The 13,259-nt window shown below is 47.7% G+C and overlaps 2 long non-coding RNA genes across 2 annotated transcripts; one reads left to right on the top strand and one right to left on the bottom strand.

The window, feature by feature from the left end:
* LOC110406592 lies at positions 266-11,502 on the top strand. Its single transcript, XR_002443512.1, has 3 exons — positions 266-1,351; positions 1,514-8,615; positions 8,737-11,502. It is a non-coding gene; the product is annotated as an uncharacterized LOC110406592 (long non-coding RNA).
* LOC110406593 lies at positions 11,659-13,232 on the bottom strand. The gene is made up of 2 exons (XR_002443513.1): positions 13,075-13,232; positions 11,659-12,938 (listed from the first exon to the last, which is right to left on the bottom strand). It is a non-coding gene; the product is annotated as an uncharacterized LOC110406593 (long non-coding RNA).

Below are 13,259 nucleotides of genomic sequence, written 5' to 3'. Positions count from 1 at the left end.
AATCCATGACAGAGGCACAAAAGGGGTAAAAAAAAAAAAAAAAAAGTCTGCCTGCAGACTGTGAGGACTGTAGTTGGTTTTAAAAGAGGCAAAAAGGCGGTGGTAGGGTTCCCTTACGTGTTTATCCGTCTAATTACAGCAGATGGAAGAAAAAAAAAAAAAAGCAAACAAAAGGGAAGGGGGGGCAGTGAGTCGTAATGGCGGATGTCTCACTGAAAAGCACTGTAAAATCCTTCATACCGAGGCAGTGAGGTGGAGAGGGGGGGAAAAAATGAGGTCTGGAAGTAAATCCGGAGCGAGGGAGCTGCCTTCCAAGTAAGGGACCCTTTGCCGCCTGAGCGCTACAGTTGGAGAGAGCCGTGACGCAGTTGGTAATTCACAGCGCTTGTGCTTTAGTGCGGCCACCCAGCCCACGAAATGGCCTCCCCGTCGAAGTCTGGTGCTTTTATTGTGTGAAAGCCTACGGAGAAACCGCGTCCCGTGCGCCGGGAGTGGCGGCTGGCGGCTGGCAGGGCGCTCCGGGTCGCGCTCGGTGTTGTGTGAGGGCGGCCGCCATCATGGCTGCTTCTTCAGCGCCGCTTTCTCCTCAGCGCTGGGTCCCCCACTGCCTCCCGACGCTCCGCGTCCCGATCATTGCAGGGAAACGGCCTTTTCTTTTTTTTTTTTCCTTTTTTTTTTTTTCTTTCTCTCTTTTTTTTTTCCTTCCCCTTCCCCCATCGCTTTGTGAGGGGTTGTGGAAGGAGAAAGCGAGGAGGGAGCGGCGCACAAGATGGCGGCGTCGGGGAGCGCCCTGCGGCAGCGGGCGGCGCGGGGCTGGCGGGGCTCCAGGCGGGGGGGGCTGGGGGGAGGACAAAGGCAGCGCGCATCCTGCGGGCTGGGCACCTATAAATAACGCAGCCCGCCCCTCAGCCTTCCTCCCTTCCCCCAGCTGGTTTTATAAATACCAAAGGCTGAAAGCAGCCTAATGCGAGGGGGTGGGGGGGGGGAAGAGGAACAAACGTCCCCCCCTTTCCCCCCTAACTGTAAAATGGGGGGAGAGAAGACAAGCTAATGAGCAGTTGGAGCCAACGTGCCGGGGGAGCGCTCCCCGCCGCCGTCACATGGCTCTGCGTTGTTTTCCTCCTTCTCCCCCCACCGCCGGTGCGGCAGAGCGGCGGCTGCCTCCTCCCGCCCGTGGCCGCGGATGGCGGGGAGGAGCCCCGCGGCCTCCCCGGCCCTCAGCCCCGGGCCCTGCTGAGGTGCTGCCTCAAATCAGATAGCAAAGCCCGGCTTCGGCGGGCGGAAGGCACACAAAGCCCACCTAGAGGGGTGCTTGGGCCAGGCCATGCAGCCCAGCGGTGGGAGGGATGAGGTAAGTGCGGCCCGGGTCCAGTCGCGCTGCCGGGTCGGTACACCAGCGCCGAGCTGCCCTGCGATGGAGGTACTGTGGCAACGTCAGGTTACGCTCGTTTCTTAATGTTTATTTTTACTTTTTCCTTCTTCCTTTCATCCCCATCCCCTTTTTGGTCTTGAGGCTGTTGTCCACACAACACAGAACACATTTCCAAAGGAAAAAAAAAAGGAAAAACTGCGAGGCTGGGCTCCATCCCCACGCCCTGCCCCGCCAGCAGCCATGATGGGAGCGTTGCTGGAGCCCCTTCTGCCCTCACATGGAAGAGACTGCTGCGTTGGTTAAAGCAAACAGCGATACAGTGCTCCTCTGCTGTTCCTGGGAACGTGGGACGCCTCCTGGAGCAGGATGTGATGGCCGGAGCAGTGCTGAGCCGTCCTGGGGTTTGCAGGGTTCTTAGAGCAGTGCTGCAATGTCTCGGCTGCTTGCATCATCATGAGTTAAATCAGCATGCAAAGCCATTAAAGAATTGGTTGATTGAAACAGCACCGGCCATGAGCTTCCCTGGATTTTTAAGCTGATGTTTAAATAGATCTATGGATCTTAACGTCTGCGTTTTGAACCTCAATTTTGGTCTATTTAACCCTGAAGCAAACTAGCTCTGCTTAACGCAGCCCAGGCTTCGAAACAATTCAGCCGGTCCATAATACCGTGGGAGCTCAGACAGCTTTGTCTGCACTCGCACCTCTCTGCGCGTCTCTGCAGGACCGTGACTGCCGCTGTGCGCAATCCATCACTGCTTGGACGGTGCTGGAACCCCCGACTGCTCCCCAGCACGCACCAGGGCCCACACCGGCCAAACCCCATGGGGTAAAGCAGAGCCAGCGCTCTGTGTGGGTCCTCAGCACTTCTGGAAATGGCTGTTGTAAGTCTGAACTGAAAATTTCTGTACGTTTGTAGGGTTTCTAAATGACTGTAATGTTCAGTGTTGTTGAAAAGCAGCCGAGGCGGTTGAGACTGGTTGCGCTCCCTGGAGTGGGTGGTTTAATGGTTGAACCTCCTTTTTGAAAGGAGAAGCGTTCTGGTACAGTGTGCTTAAAGCCCACAGAGGTCAGAGCAGACTTCCAGCCCCGGGTTAGGCTGACCCTAGCTTGCTGCCTGAGCCTCTTCAGAGAAAGAAAGAGATCTTTCAGGGGAAAGGAAACAAAGATTTTTTCCTCCAAATGGCCCGTGGTCACTCCACGCACATTCTTAAAGCAGTGGCGTTTGTTCTTACCCGCAGTGTCCCTCCTCTGAATTGTTGAGTCAAAAACTCCAATGGTAATTATTTTAGTGCCTGTTATCAATAAGAAGTTGTTTAATGTCTTTGGCAACGTGCTGTGACTAAAGCAAATTCGATTGAGAGGCAAAGTGAAATAACAAATATGCAGCCGCTCTGCCAAACAATGACTGGGACTGTTTACAACATTTTGTTTCAGACTGGTTTGTACACAGAATCCTTTCTGTTGAAAGTTTGCATGTCACAATCTGCTGCTTGTGCAAGCAGACTAGATTAATAGATTATAAAGGACAAAAGGGACCTAGGTTCATCTGGTTTGACTTCCTGCATGATGCAGGTGATAAGATATTTGAGAATGCGTTGTTTTTTTCTCATTTGAGAGAATTTAACAATAGCATACCTGTATCTTAGAAAAAAGATTGTGGTTGTAATTTTAAAAATGGCCTCTGAGAGTAAAGTAAGGATTGGCAAACTGTTTCCATCGAAATCTACCTGGTAGATGAAATTAAGATACCTTTTAAACTGAGCCTTGTCTGGCTTCTGCTTTCAGTTACTGGATGCTGCTGTACCTTGGTCTGCTCGAGCGAATGCTCCTTTTCCAGATCCTTGCCCTACAGAGCTGTGCACAGGCTGATAACCGTGGATTTAACGCTCCTGTTGCAGATTTGCTGAGCTCTCCCTCGGGTCCAGGATTACCAGCCCTACAAGCATTGCTTCTCTGTGCACTCTCCAGTTTTTCACCATTTGGATCTGGGCATCCAGAGCAGGGCGGAGCGTTCAGCAGTGATCCCACCCATGCCAGCAGTGTGCTGAGGTTTCTGTTACGCACCCAGGGATTACTCCTGGTGCTCAGCTGGTTTTCCTGCTCTGCTCCTAAAATGCCATCCAACTTGCTCCTCCCGTGGGACTGCATCTGTCTGTGAACAGCCTGACACTCAGCTCTTAAGGGCAGTCCTTAGGCAGCATCACTGCTTGCATTGGCCTTTATTTACACGTCCTGGTGTTGCTCTTCTGTGTCACCCACAGACGTGACTGGTAAATATTTTACGTTTTCTTCCAGCTCACTGACAAACACCATTTCTGTTTCTGCTGTAGGAGTGTCCTGGTTCCAGGTGTGTGCGTGCCTCAGTTTTGTCAACAGTGAGTCAGGAGATCTGATCTACGCCATCTCCCACCACACCCATCCATGGAAAGAAAGCCCAGTGCAGGAGCTGGCAGGGAGCCATGGGGCACACTGCAGCATGTGCCTGCTCTGTATCAAACAGAGCCATTACATAGTGTGGGGCCCAAATCAGATAGTTACAGCACCATAAAAGAAAGATAACAGCTCTAAGATGCAGCAATTACAACTGCACTTTGAGATATTCCTATTGGATGGATTTTATTCCATGTGATTATGTCATCTTGATTTTATGTTCTCATAATCACGTAAATGCTTCACAAGGGTTGAAGTACAGCTCTCCTAGAGATTTGCTACCAGTGATACTTCCGTTTATCACCTAACTTCAGTTTCTCTCTCAGCAGCTGAACTCACAAAGCTGCTTCTCCTGTGGATTTGCAGACAAATCCCCGCAGACTCCCTCCAGTTCCTTCCCTGTTTTCTGAGCAAGGGGTAGCAGCACTGCCCCCTGGGGGGGCTGACACTACCTGCCTTTCCCCCAGGGCACGGTGCTGCCTCTGCTGCATACTCTGCTCAGCTGTTCCTTCCAGACCTAAACATGTTTGGGATTTCTTCCCCACTGTCAAATTTGACTGAGGTTGGAGGAGGGAGGGGAAAAATGACAGAGAACTTTTATTTTTAGGAAACCAGGCTAAAAATATCAAAGGAGTATTGAACTAGAATACACATTGGGTATTTGCCTGTTCAGGGTTTTTTTTGTTTTTTTTTGGTGATTTCCCCCCCCCCCCCTATTTTTAACCTTTTCCTAAGTATGGCACGTCATACAGGTAAGGAATTTCTCAGCCAAAATATGTACCCTCCTGACAGATTTTACCTATATTCCAGCGTGCTCTGCGGATGCACGGGCTCTGTGCACATGGGCTGTGTGCACTGCATAATGATGGGGAACCCCTGGTCTGCTGGGTTGTTGTGCCTGAGTACAAAGAGAGATACCTTCACACACAGCAGGAGAACAAACATTTCTTTTGTTTAAGATCCATACAAGTTTTGATGGACACATTGGGCATTTGCCAGGGCTGGCTTTTTTCTTTTCCTTTTAAACTACATCTGTTCATTTTATTTCTGGTAGTATTATGACAAAGCCACCTCTGTAAGATAGGTAGGGAGTGCTTTCAGAGATCTAATCATTCTTGAGCTTTTAAAGAATAAAAAAAGCTGTTTCAACATCTGAATTGCAGAATGTTTTGTGTTGCTGCTTGCCATTGAAATGGAGCTACTATTGAAATGCTGTGATCCCATCAGCATGTACAACTCGTTATTGTTTACAGTACTTTCAAGCTTAAAAAATCATTAAATCAAGAAGGTTGGCAATTCTAATCAACATTCTAAAGCTGTCAGATTGCTGGACATATCTGAGATTCACTGGGCTTGCATCAAAAGGACATGAATATAGAGATAAGTAATCTGAAAGGATATTTATGCATTAAAATACTTATGTGCCTGGACACCTATCATTAAACAGCCTCGATGCGGCGGTAGCTGGAGACCCGTGAGCCTTTTGAACAAATGCAACATGCAGGGGGAACGTTCTCATTACAAGTGATGGAACATAAAATGTTTCAGCCACGAAAGTGATGACAAAGATCAAATGGAGTGAGTTTAGCTTACAAATTGGAGCATTTTCCTCTAACTGGCACGATGCAAACAACCTATGGCACAGAAGAAAGACGGTTTTGCCCTTGACATTGCTGCTGTTGCTGCCGTATCTGCAGTCAAGGATCCTCATCTTGATTTATTTTTGTCAGGACAGCTGGGAGTGCCCCAGCTGCTCCACTAAGCCGCAGTTTTCAGCCGAGTGGGCCAGAACGTGCAGAATTAGCGAATGCTGCCTTGTCCCTTGCCTTTCTGCGGGTCTGCACAGCAGCAGCTCCCAGTTGCTAAGCAGCTGTAGAGCCGTCCTTGCCTTTGCTACCAATCAGCTGTGCAAGGGGAGCAGCACAGGTTCCCCTTGATCGGCAGAGAGGAGCTGGCAGTGTGAAAGCACGAGCAGCGGCCATAGCAGAATTGTTTCTTTGCTGGCTGGCTGCTGACCCCCTGGCAGAAATGCCGGCGTGAAGCAAAGGGACACTCGACGGACCGGGAGCAAGGGAAGGAGGGAGAGCCAGCATATGTGCACAGCAGAGGTTACAAAGGCAGCAGATCATAGCGGAGCAGGGGGCACATGCTGAGGAGAAAGGAATGGGAGAGAGGCCAAAGGCACAGCTCAGAATAAAAAACCCCAGGAGGAGAGTGCAGCATATGGAGGGGAGAAATAAAGCAGAACTGGCACAGCCTGTGAATAATTGAATAGAAAACACAGGAGGAGAGGAAAGGAGCTTGATTCATTACTGCCCTTCACTGTGTGGAGACGGCTACACCCAGGAAAAGGAGGTGCGGAACACAACAGCATCTTTCATGTTTCTCAGTGGACTGTAGGTTTTACATTTCGACCCCTGCCATTTGTGGCTTTCTCACTGGACGGCCCAGCCCCTGCCTTTTGTTTAGATTTGATTCCTGCAGGCTCTGCTCTTATCTGCCCCTAGTTTCTAATTTATTTTCATACTTACGTTAGCTTTTCTGTGTGTTTTTTTTCCAAGGCAAGTCTTAACTCCAAATACCTTTTCCATACACTTATTCTAACCTTCAGGAAAGCAGGCCATTGCAAATCCCCAGCTGAAGTTGGTTTCCACACCATCCACAGTACCACTGCTGCTGTTTTCCCCCTCTCCTCCAGGAGCGGCTGATGCAGAGCAGTGCTCGTTCCATCCCTGCCACATGGGCTTGCCTTTTCCCCGCAGGCCAGCCAGCCATTTGGGAAGATGCTGCTCTCAGCATGTAATGAGCAGTTCCTGTGGCATGAAATCATCACAAACTCCTGGCATGTTGCATAAGAGGTGTAAAACTTGTCACAAACATCTCTGGGGTTATTGTGACCAAAAGAGATTGCAGTCCCACCACTGTTCAGCTGCCCACATGCAAAAATACTTGATGGTCTCAGCACCTAACACGCAATTGGCTGCCAGGTGCCAGCAGAGCTGGGAAGGTGGAAAGGACTTCTGCGTTCTTCCTCTCTTTGGATCCTCCAGGCAGAGTCCAGGGGCACATTTCTATGGGAGTGTAGGGGAGAGGAACCAAAGCCCGAGCAGCTGTTGCCTTCCCTGGCCAGGCCCAGCACGCCTGGAGGCCTGGGGCTGAGCGTGCTTTTCCTCAGGTCCAAAATGAAGTCCAAAAACAGATCCCCACACAGTCCTACTGCGGGAAGGATTTGCTACAGGCCATGTGAGTGCATGTGTATGACAAGCCAATAAAAAACCTGACAGACACACCACCAGGTATGTTTCATACTTGGAAGATTTCGTCTTAGATGTCTGACTTGGAGTGATGCTGTTTTTGCATCCATTTGTCTGGAGTCTTTGAACAGGCACAGCCTACACTACTGATAGACTTAAGATCACTAAAGGTCTGGGGGCACTGACACTTTCCAAGTAGCTTCAGCTGCATGTCATGTAAGGGCATTCTGAGCATGACGAGAGCCCTAAGTTTAATTAGAATGGTTTCAACCTGCCTTAAGAAACTAGATCTGCTGTGTTAATCCCAGTAAGCAACTGGAGCTTCACAGTGTGCCTGCTGTGACAATACAAAACAGGAAGGATAAAGCGTGTGTAGGAAGAGAGAAATGCACAGGAAATGCTATCAGGGGCAGTGGGATGACATAATTAGAACTGAGTTCATTTCTCAGCCCCCCGAGTTACTCACTAGCCTGCTCTGAGCCTCGCTAGTTCTTTGTGAGGCCTGCTCTCAGCTTGGCTCAGGCTGATCTGTACTTTGCCCAGGGATGCTGACATGTGCCACAAACCTCCCTGTTTCTCCACTCATGAGCTTCCATCCAGACACCAGCAAAGCTGCTCAGCTCTCCGTGTGCATGTAGCACTCAGCAAAAAGCGGGCAGAAGTTATGGTGTCTCCCATCGGAAGATGAGCAGAGGATTCCATCTTCTCTTCAGTCTGTGGTTACTGGCCTCCCTAGGAAGTTTGTACCAGCATCATAGCGGAGAATGCACACTTAGCACATGGATGTTGGTGCCATACACTACTCAGCAAACACCTGCCTGTATTTCATACACAGCCCTTTCTCTCACAGCTCACAGGCTATCCCTGTTTCCCCCCCACACACACATTTACTCCGTTTCCTCACGTTTCTGTCCAAAAGATCTGAGAGCTTCCTGCCAGGGCCAGGTGCCTGGGAGAGTGATGGTTAATGGATCGCAAAGGAAGTGTTGATTAGCAGCTCTGAAAACTTGCATTGTACAGGTTGCATCCTACTTCACACAGTGGGAGGCATGTTTAGCAAACCAAACCCAGCATCATTTAAACATGTAGCTCTCAAAATCCTCTCAAAAAAGCACAACTGATCCTATTTCAGGTTTGATGGAATCTACCAACCGCCTTTTGGGGAGCATAACCCAGCAAGGAAAGCCACTTGCAGCCCCTTTCCCTCCTGATGGACTACTCTCTGCTGCAGACTTGGATACAGAAAAGCATCTGAAGTGGATTACTTTCATGCAGTTCTGTAGCAGAGCCCTCAGCACTCACATGGCCACAAGCAAGCCTGCACATCACTCCTGAACTCACTTCTTCTGATGGTTCCCATGGTGAAACCAACCACACACAACCACAGGTCTTGCCTAAGACAAAGCGTGTTGGATCCTTCCAGATTCATTTCCCAGCACAGAGGTAGAGGATGAGATACAGCATCATCTAGCTCTGCCAGCAAGTGTTGACAAATTCCTCACTGTCCCTCCATGAAGCCATGCAGCACATCTGGGAGACAGATCTGCAGGGCCAGAGGTAGGGTGGTGTTGGCAGATACTTGCTCATTTCATGCTTTTCAGAAATCAGTCATTGTGCCTGATGTTCCAGAAACACACAGGATGATTTTAATTTTGCTTTACCTGTTTTTGTTTTCAAGAGAATTTGGCTTGAGAATTCACACTTTCAGTGTAGTCCAGAAGACTTGAATCTGCTCCTAAGCACCTCCTGTGTCAGGCTGAGACATTGCTATGTTGATTTATATACTTTTCAAATTCTTAGATGTTTTTTTTCCACTGCTGCAAAGCCAGGAACTCAAGTTTTAATGAAAGGTAAGATTCAAAATACAGCACATTGGCCATGCATGTATCAGGTAAGCCAAACTTGGCCCGCATAGCTGGCATCCCTGATTTAAAGCATACCAGAGAAAATAACCCACGAAACAGTATGCACTCCCTATAAATAGCTGCTCTCTAGGTAGCAGTCAAGCTGTGGTTTATGGACAAAAATCAGTCCAAACTGTATCACAGTACCTGAACATTCTCTGCCTGGTTCTGCTGAGTTGTGTGTCTAACTTGGCCCACACCTCCCGCTGCAGACAGTTGTCCTGTTTTCTTTCATAGCCCTCTGAACTCCCTGGTAGCATTTGGACAGGTTTTATGTAGAGTTTATTGAAAGATTTTTGCAGTGATTTAGTGCATGGGCTACTTGAGCCAAGTGAAACAGGAATTCTAGTCCTCAGGCATGAAAAGGCAGAAAGGAAATTTTCTTATTGAAATATAATTTTTCCACATTACTTAACAGTCTAGAAAGTTAATACGATTTTACTGGAAAAAAAAATATACAGTTACCACTGAGCCAAACAAGAATATAATAATGTTTTAGGTTGGGTTAAACTCCTTAGAAATTGGCAGGCATCACAGCCACTTTGCCTTCTGTGAAAAAGGCAATTGAGATCCCTCCCGAAACAAGGGATTTGCATCAGTAGCGTCTACTACACAAAACCAGGCACATGGCAAGGTCTGAATAGATGGTGAATCATGTGGCCCAAGGGATTTTTCTGGATTTTGGGGGCGGGAGTGTGTGTGTGTAAAATACCAGGCCACGAGGACCAGATGGTAGAGCTCTGCATGTGCATGGGAAACAGCAAGAAGCACTACAGAAATGGATACTGAGAAGCAGCTGAAAGTCCAGGAGGCTGGGAGCTTCGATTTGGAAAGAGATTTCCTCTGTAGAGTGAGGGCCGAAAGACGCCCGGGACTGGGAGCAAAACCACAACTGAAAAAAACGATTTCGTACAGCTTTTCTGTAAATAAATGGAATTGCCTTGAGTATGGACTTTGCTTTGTCATAGCATTTTCCTCTTACACTGATAGTCACCAATTACTTCTTGGTGTGGGCAGGGCACACAGTTCACCTCTCCTACATTATAGTTCACACTTCCCTTTCTGCCCTGTCAGGTCACACAGTAAATTCTTTGGGACTGAGATTATTCTTTACATGTTGTGATTACAAACAATTGTGGTACTCATATAACATTGGAAATTTATTGGAAATGCACTCTACTTGCATGTTAAGTCCCATTCTTTAGGGTCTGTCTTTCCTATTGAGACTGTAAACACTTCAGGGCTTTGTCTTGCTCTATATGTACTGGCATAGCTCAGTGGGAATTATCAATGAAAACACAAAGTACTATCACTGTTAATCTTTGAAGACGAGCATTTAAGGTTTTTCCTCATTATGCACATTCTTAATTAAGTTTATGAGTATTTCTTTGACATAAATTGAGCTACTTCTTATTGTAAATTTTAAGTCTCTGTAAAGCTGGGGTCTGTATAATCAAGAAGAAAATTCTTAAGTGTATTTCAAAAATTTAATTTTTAAGACACTCTAGAAAAAGTAGGTACCCATTCTTGCCTCATTTATAGTTCCATATAAGCTCATAGCATGAATATACAGCAGATGGCGTTTGCTGCTGCCGCTCTCTGCAGTTGTGGCTACAAGGAAGTACCATCAGTCTGACACTTTACTGGCTAGCTAAAATAGTTATATTTTCCATTAAAAGTATTACTGCCAGACATACATATCAGCCTAAGGGCATACACTGCAACACAGCTTAAGTGACTGGAAACTCAGAACTTCAACAACATTAAGAGTTCCTCCAAACAAAAAGAATGTAATTATCCCAAATATTTTGTCAAACTTGTTAACATATTTACTATTTATAGCAGGTTTTTTTTTTACCATTTTGCAGAATTTTCCATTATGCTTCTCTTCCCCTACTTGATTCTCTGTAGTCACAAAACTCGTGGGCCTTTTCTATTATTATATCTGTTATCTTTTTCAAGCACATTATAAGGACAGAGAGACATAGCATGAGTGCGTTGGTATTGCTTCCTTAGGAGGTCAGGCTAATGGCACACCTGATGTTCCTACAAGAAAAGAGCCAAACTGTCCAGTAGGTTGGAACACCTTGGGTGTTGGGTTGGGTGGTATTTTGAGAAATTTCATCATACTGTATCTAAATGGTTATAGCTTCAATATTAAAACAAACTGAGAGTCTTTTTTCCTGAAAACTAACCCAAATCACCCATAAATACCATCTAAACTGTTAAAGCATCTTTCAAAAACCATATGCTTCCAGCAGTTTTCCTAGGCAACGTGCTCACCTTTCTCTCCTTCCTATTATTTTTCTTAGCAACTGTGAAGTAACAAATTAGTAACAATAATGGAACACAGATATTTACTTTTTACCCAGATTTTACCCCACTTCATCTTTGATTTTGGTGCGCTCACTGTACACATACTCTTAAGACTGCAGATGTGTAAGCTTTTGATGACAGAACTTGTGCCAAAAATGATGTATATGCCAAAACAGGAGAAGCAATTAATAGTGATTAGATTTGAATTTCACTAATAGAGGGTTGCATTTTCTTCCATTTAAATCAGCGGCAGAATTCCATATTAGCTTTTACTTTTCAGTCAGCAAAATACACTGCTTTTGCATGGTACTTTTTATGCCTGAAGAACTGCATACCCACTAATTAAAAACAAGCAACAGAGACACTGGAACGCTGTGTAATTTCAGGAAGATCAGCAAGTCTATTTGTTGATCATACCACAGTACACCATTCATTTTGAGCCAGGTTCAAAGGAATTGTCTCAGCGTAAAACAAATGACTTTTGGACCATTCATTCCTGTGCAATACTGGAATGCCTTCAGCCACTGCAACCTCGCAGAGCTGACAGCTTTTGCTGTCTTGCAGATTAGATATTAAAGATGATGGTTCATACAGGATCTTTTTGTGTATCCTACATGCTCGTGTCAACTGTTTCCTCAGTAAAATGGTTAGCTTTAAATAGATGTGAGATTGGCTACCTTTTTTTCCTTCTTAATTTAGATTATATGACACTTTGTAGGGCATTCGCATGTCTCTCCTCCTCCTATCACTCAAATACTTTTTTCTTTCTGCCTGCCCTGTGCACAAAGCAGGGCCTTCCTTGAAAGAGGTTATTCCCAGACATGAGGAGTGCAATTGCGCTCTGTGTTCAGTCTGGAAGGCCATCTAGTGACACAACTGTGCAGAACCACAGAATGGCTCGGGTTGGAAGGGACATCAGAGATCACCTAGTTCCAACTTTGTTTGATTGACAAGGGGAAGAGAACAGGCCTGAAGGGGGATAGAGCAGACCTGCAGTGCCTGCAGCTGCGCCAGCTCTTTGCAGGGTGGCATGCTCGGAAGAGAAGCACTCAGAGCACTCACGGCAAGAGTTAATGGCGCTAAGTTGTGCCAGGGGAGGTTCCGGTTGGATATTAGGAGTATTTATTCTTGGAAAGAGCACTGGCACAGGCTGCCCAGGGAGGTGGTGAGGTCACTGTCCTGGAGGTGTTCAAGAACCGTGAAGATGTAGCACTGAGGGATGTGGTCAGTGGGCATGGGGTGATGGGTTGGGGTTGGATGGGATGATCTCAGAGGTCTTTTTCAGCCTGACTGTGCTTTCTGAGGAGAAGTTGTTCCTAATATCCAACCTGAACCTTCCCTGGCACAATTGAAGGCCATTACCTTTTGTCCTATCAGGCGGCTGTCTGCAGGCTTGACATCTCTGTAACTAAAACATAAGATTCTGTTTGACTTTTATGGCAGCTCACCCTGAACACAAGGTACTGGGTACAGCAGAAGACATGTAGTTTGCCACCACCCCTCCCTGTGCCCCACGCAGACGTGTCGTGGCCATACCTCGGGGCTCTCCTGTCCTTCCAGCACTGCGCTTGGCCCGCGCTTCCCTCAGCCATCTGCGTTTGGATCCACCGTGATGGAAATTTCCCGAGCGCGAAGTAAAGCAGCACAGTGTGTGAGATCCCTGAGGAAATAAAGGAGGTCTGAGGGGCGGGGGGTGCCACGGGTGGGAGAGGGGCACAAAGACACAAGCGTGGGTTCGACGGAGGCTCCAAGGGACGGGTTACAGTGGAGGCCACACGCAGGCCTCGCCGCCTCACCTGGAGGACGGACGCGCTGTCCCAGAGGGTGTGCGGGGGCTCTGGGTCCCGCGTTCACCTTCGCAGACGGCGCCGCGGCCCACTCGGAGCGCTTTCCCCGAGGCGCGGCGGTGTCAGCGCGGCCCCAAGCGGCGCCCGGAGCCACCTGAGGCGCCCCGGGGCGCGGCCAATCCCCGGCGGAGCGC

This window comes from Numida meleagris, chromosome 14 (genome assembly GCF_002078875.1).
Source record: "Numida meleagris isolate 19003 breed g44 Domestic line chromosome 14, NumMel1.0, whole genome shotgun sequence".
Taxonomy (NCBI): domain Eukaryota; kingdom Metazoa; phylum Chordata; class Aves; order Galliformes; family Numididae; genus Numida; species Numida meleagris.
Note: the sequence above shows the minus strand (reverse complement) of the source record. Positions and strands in the feature narration are given on the sequence as shown.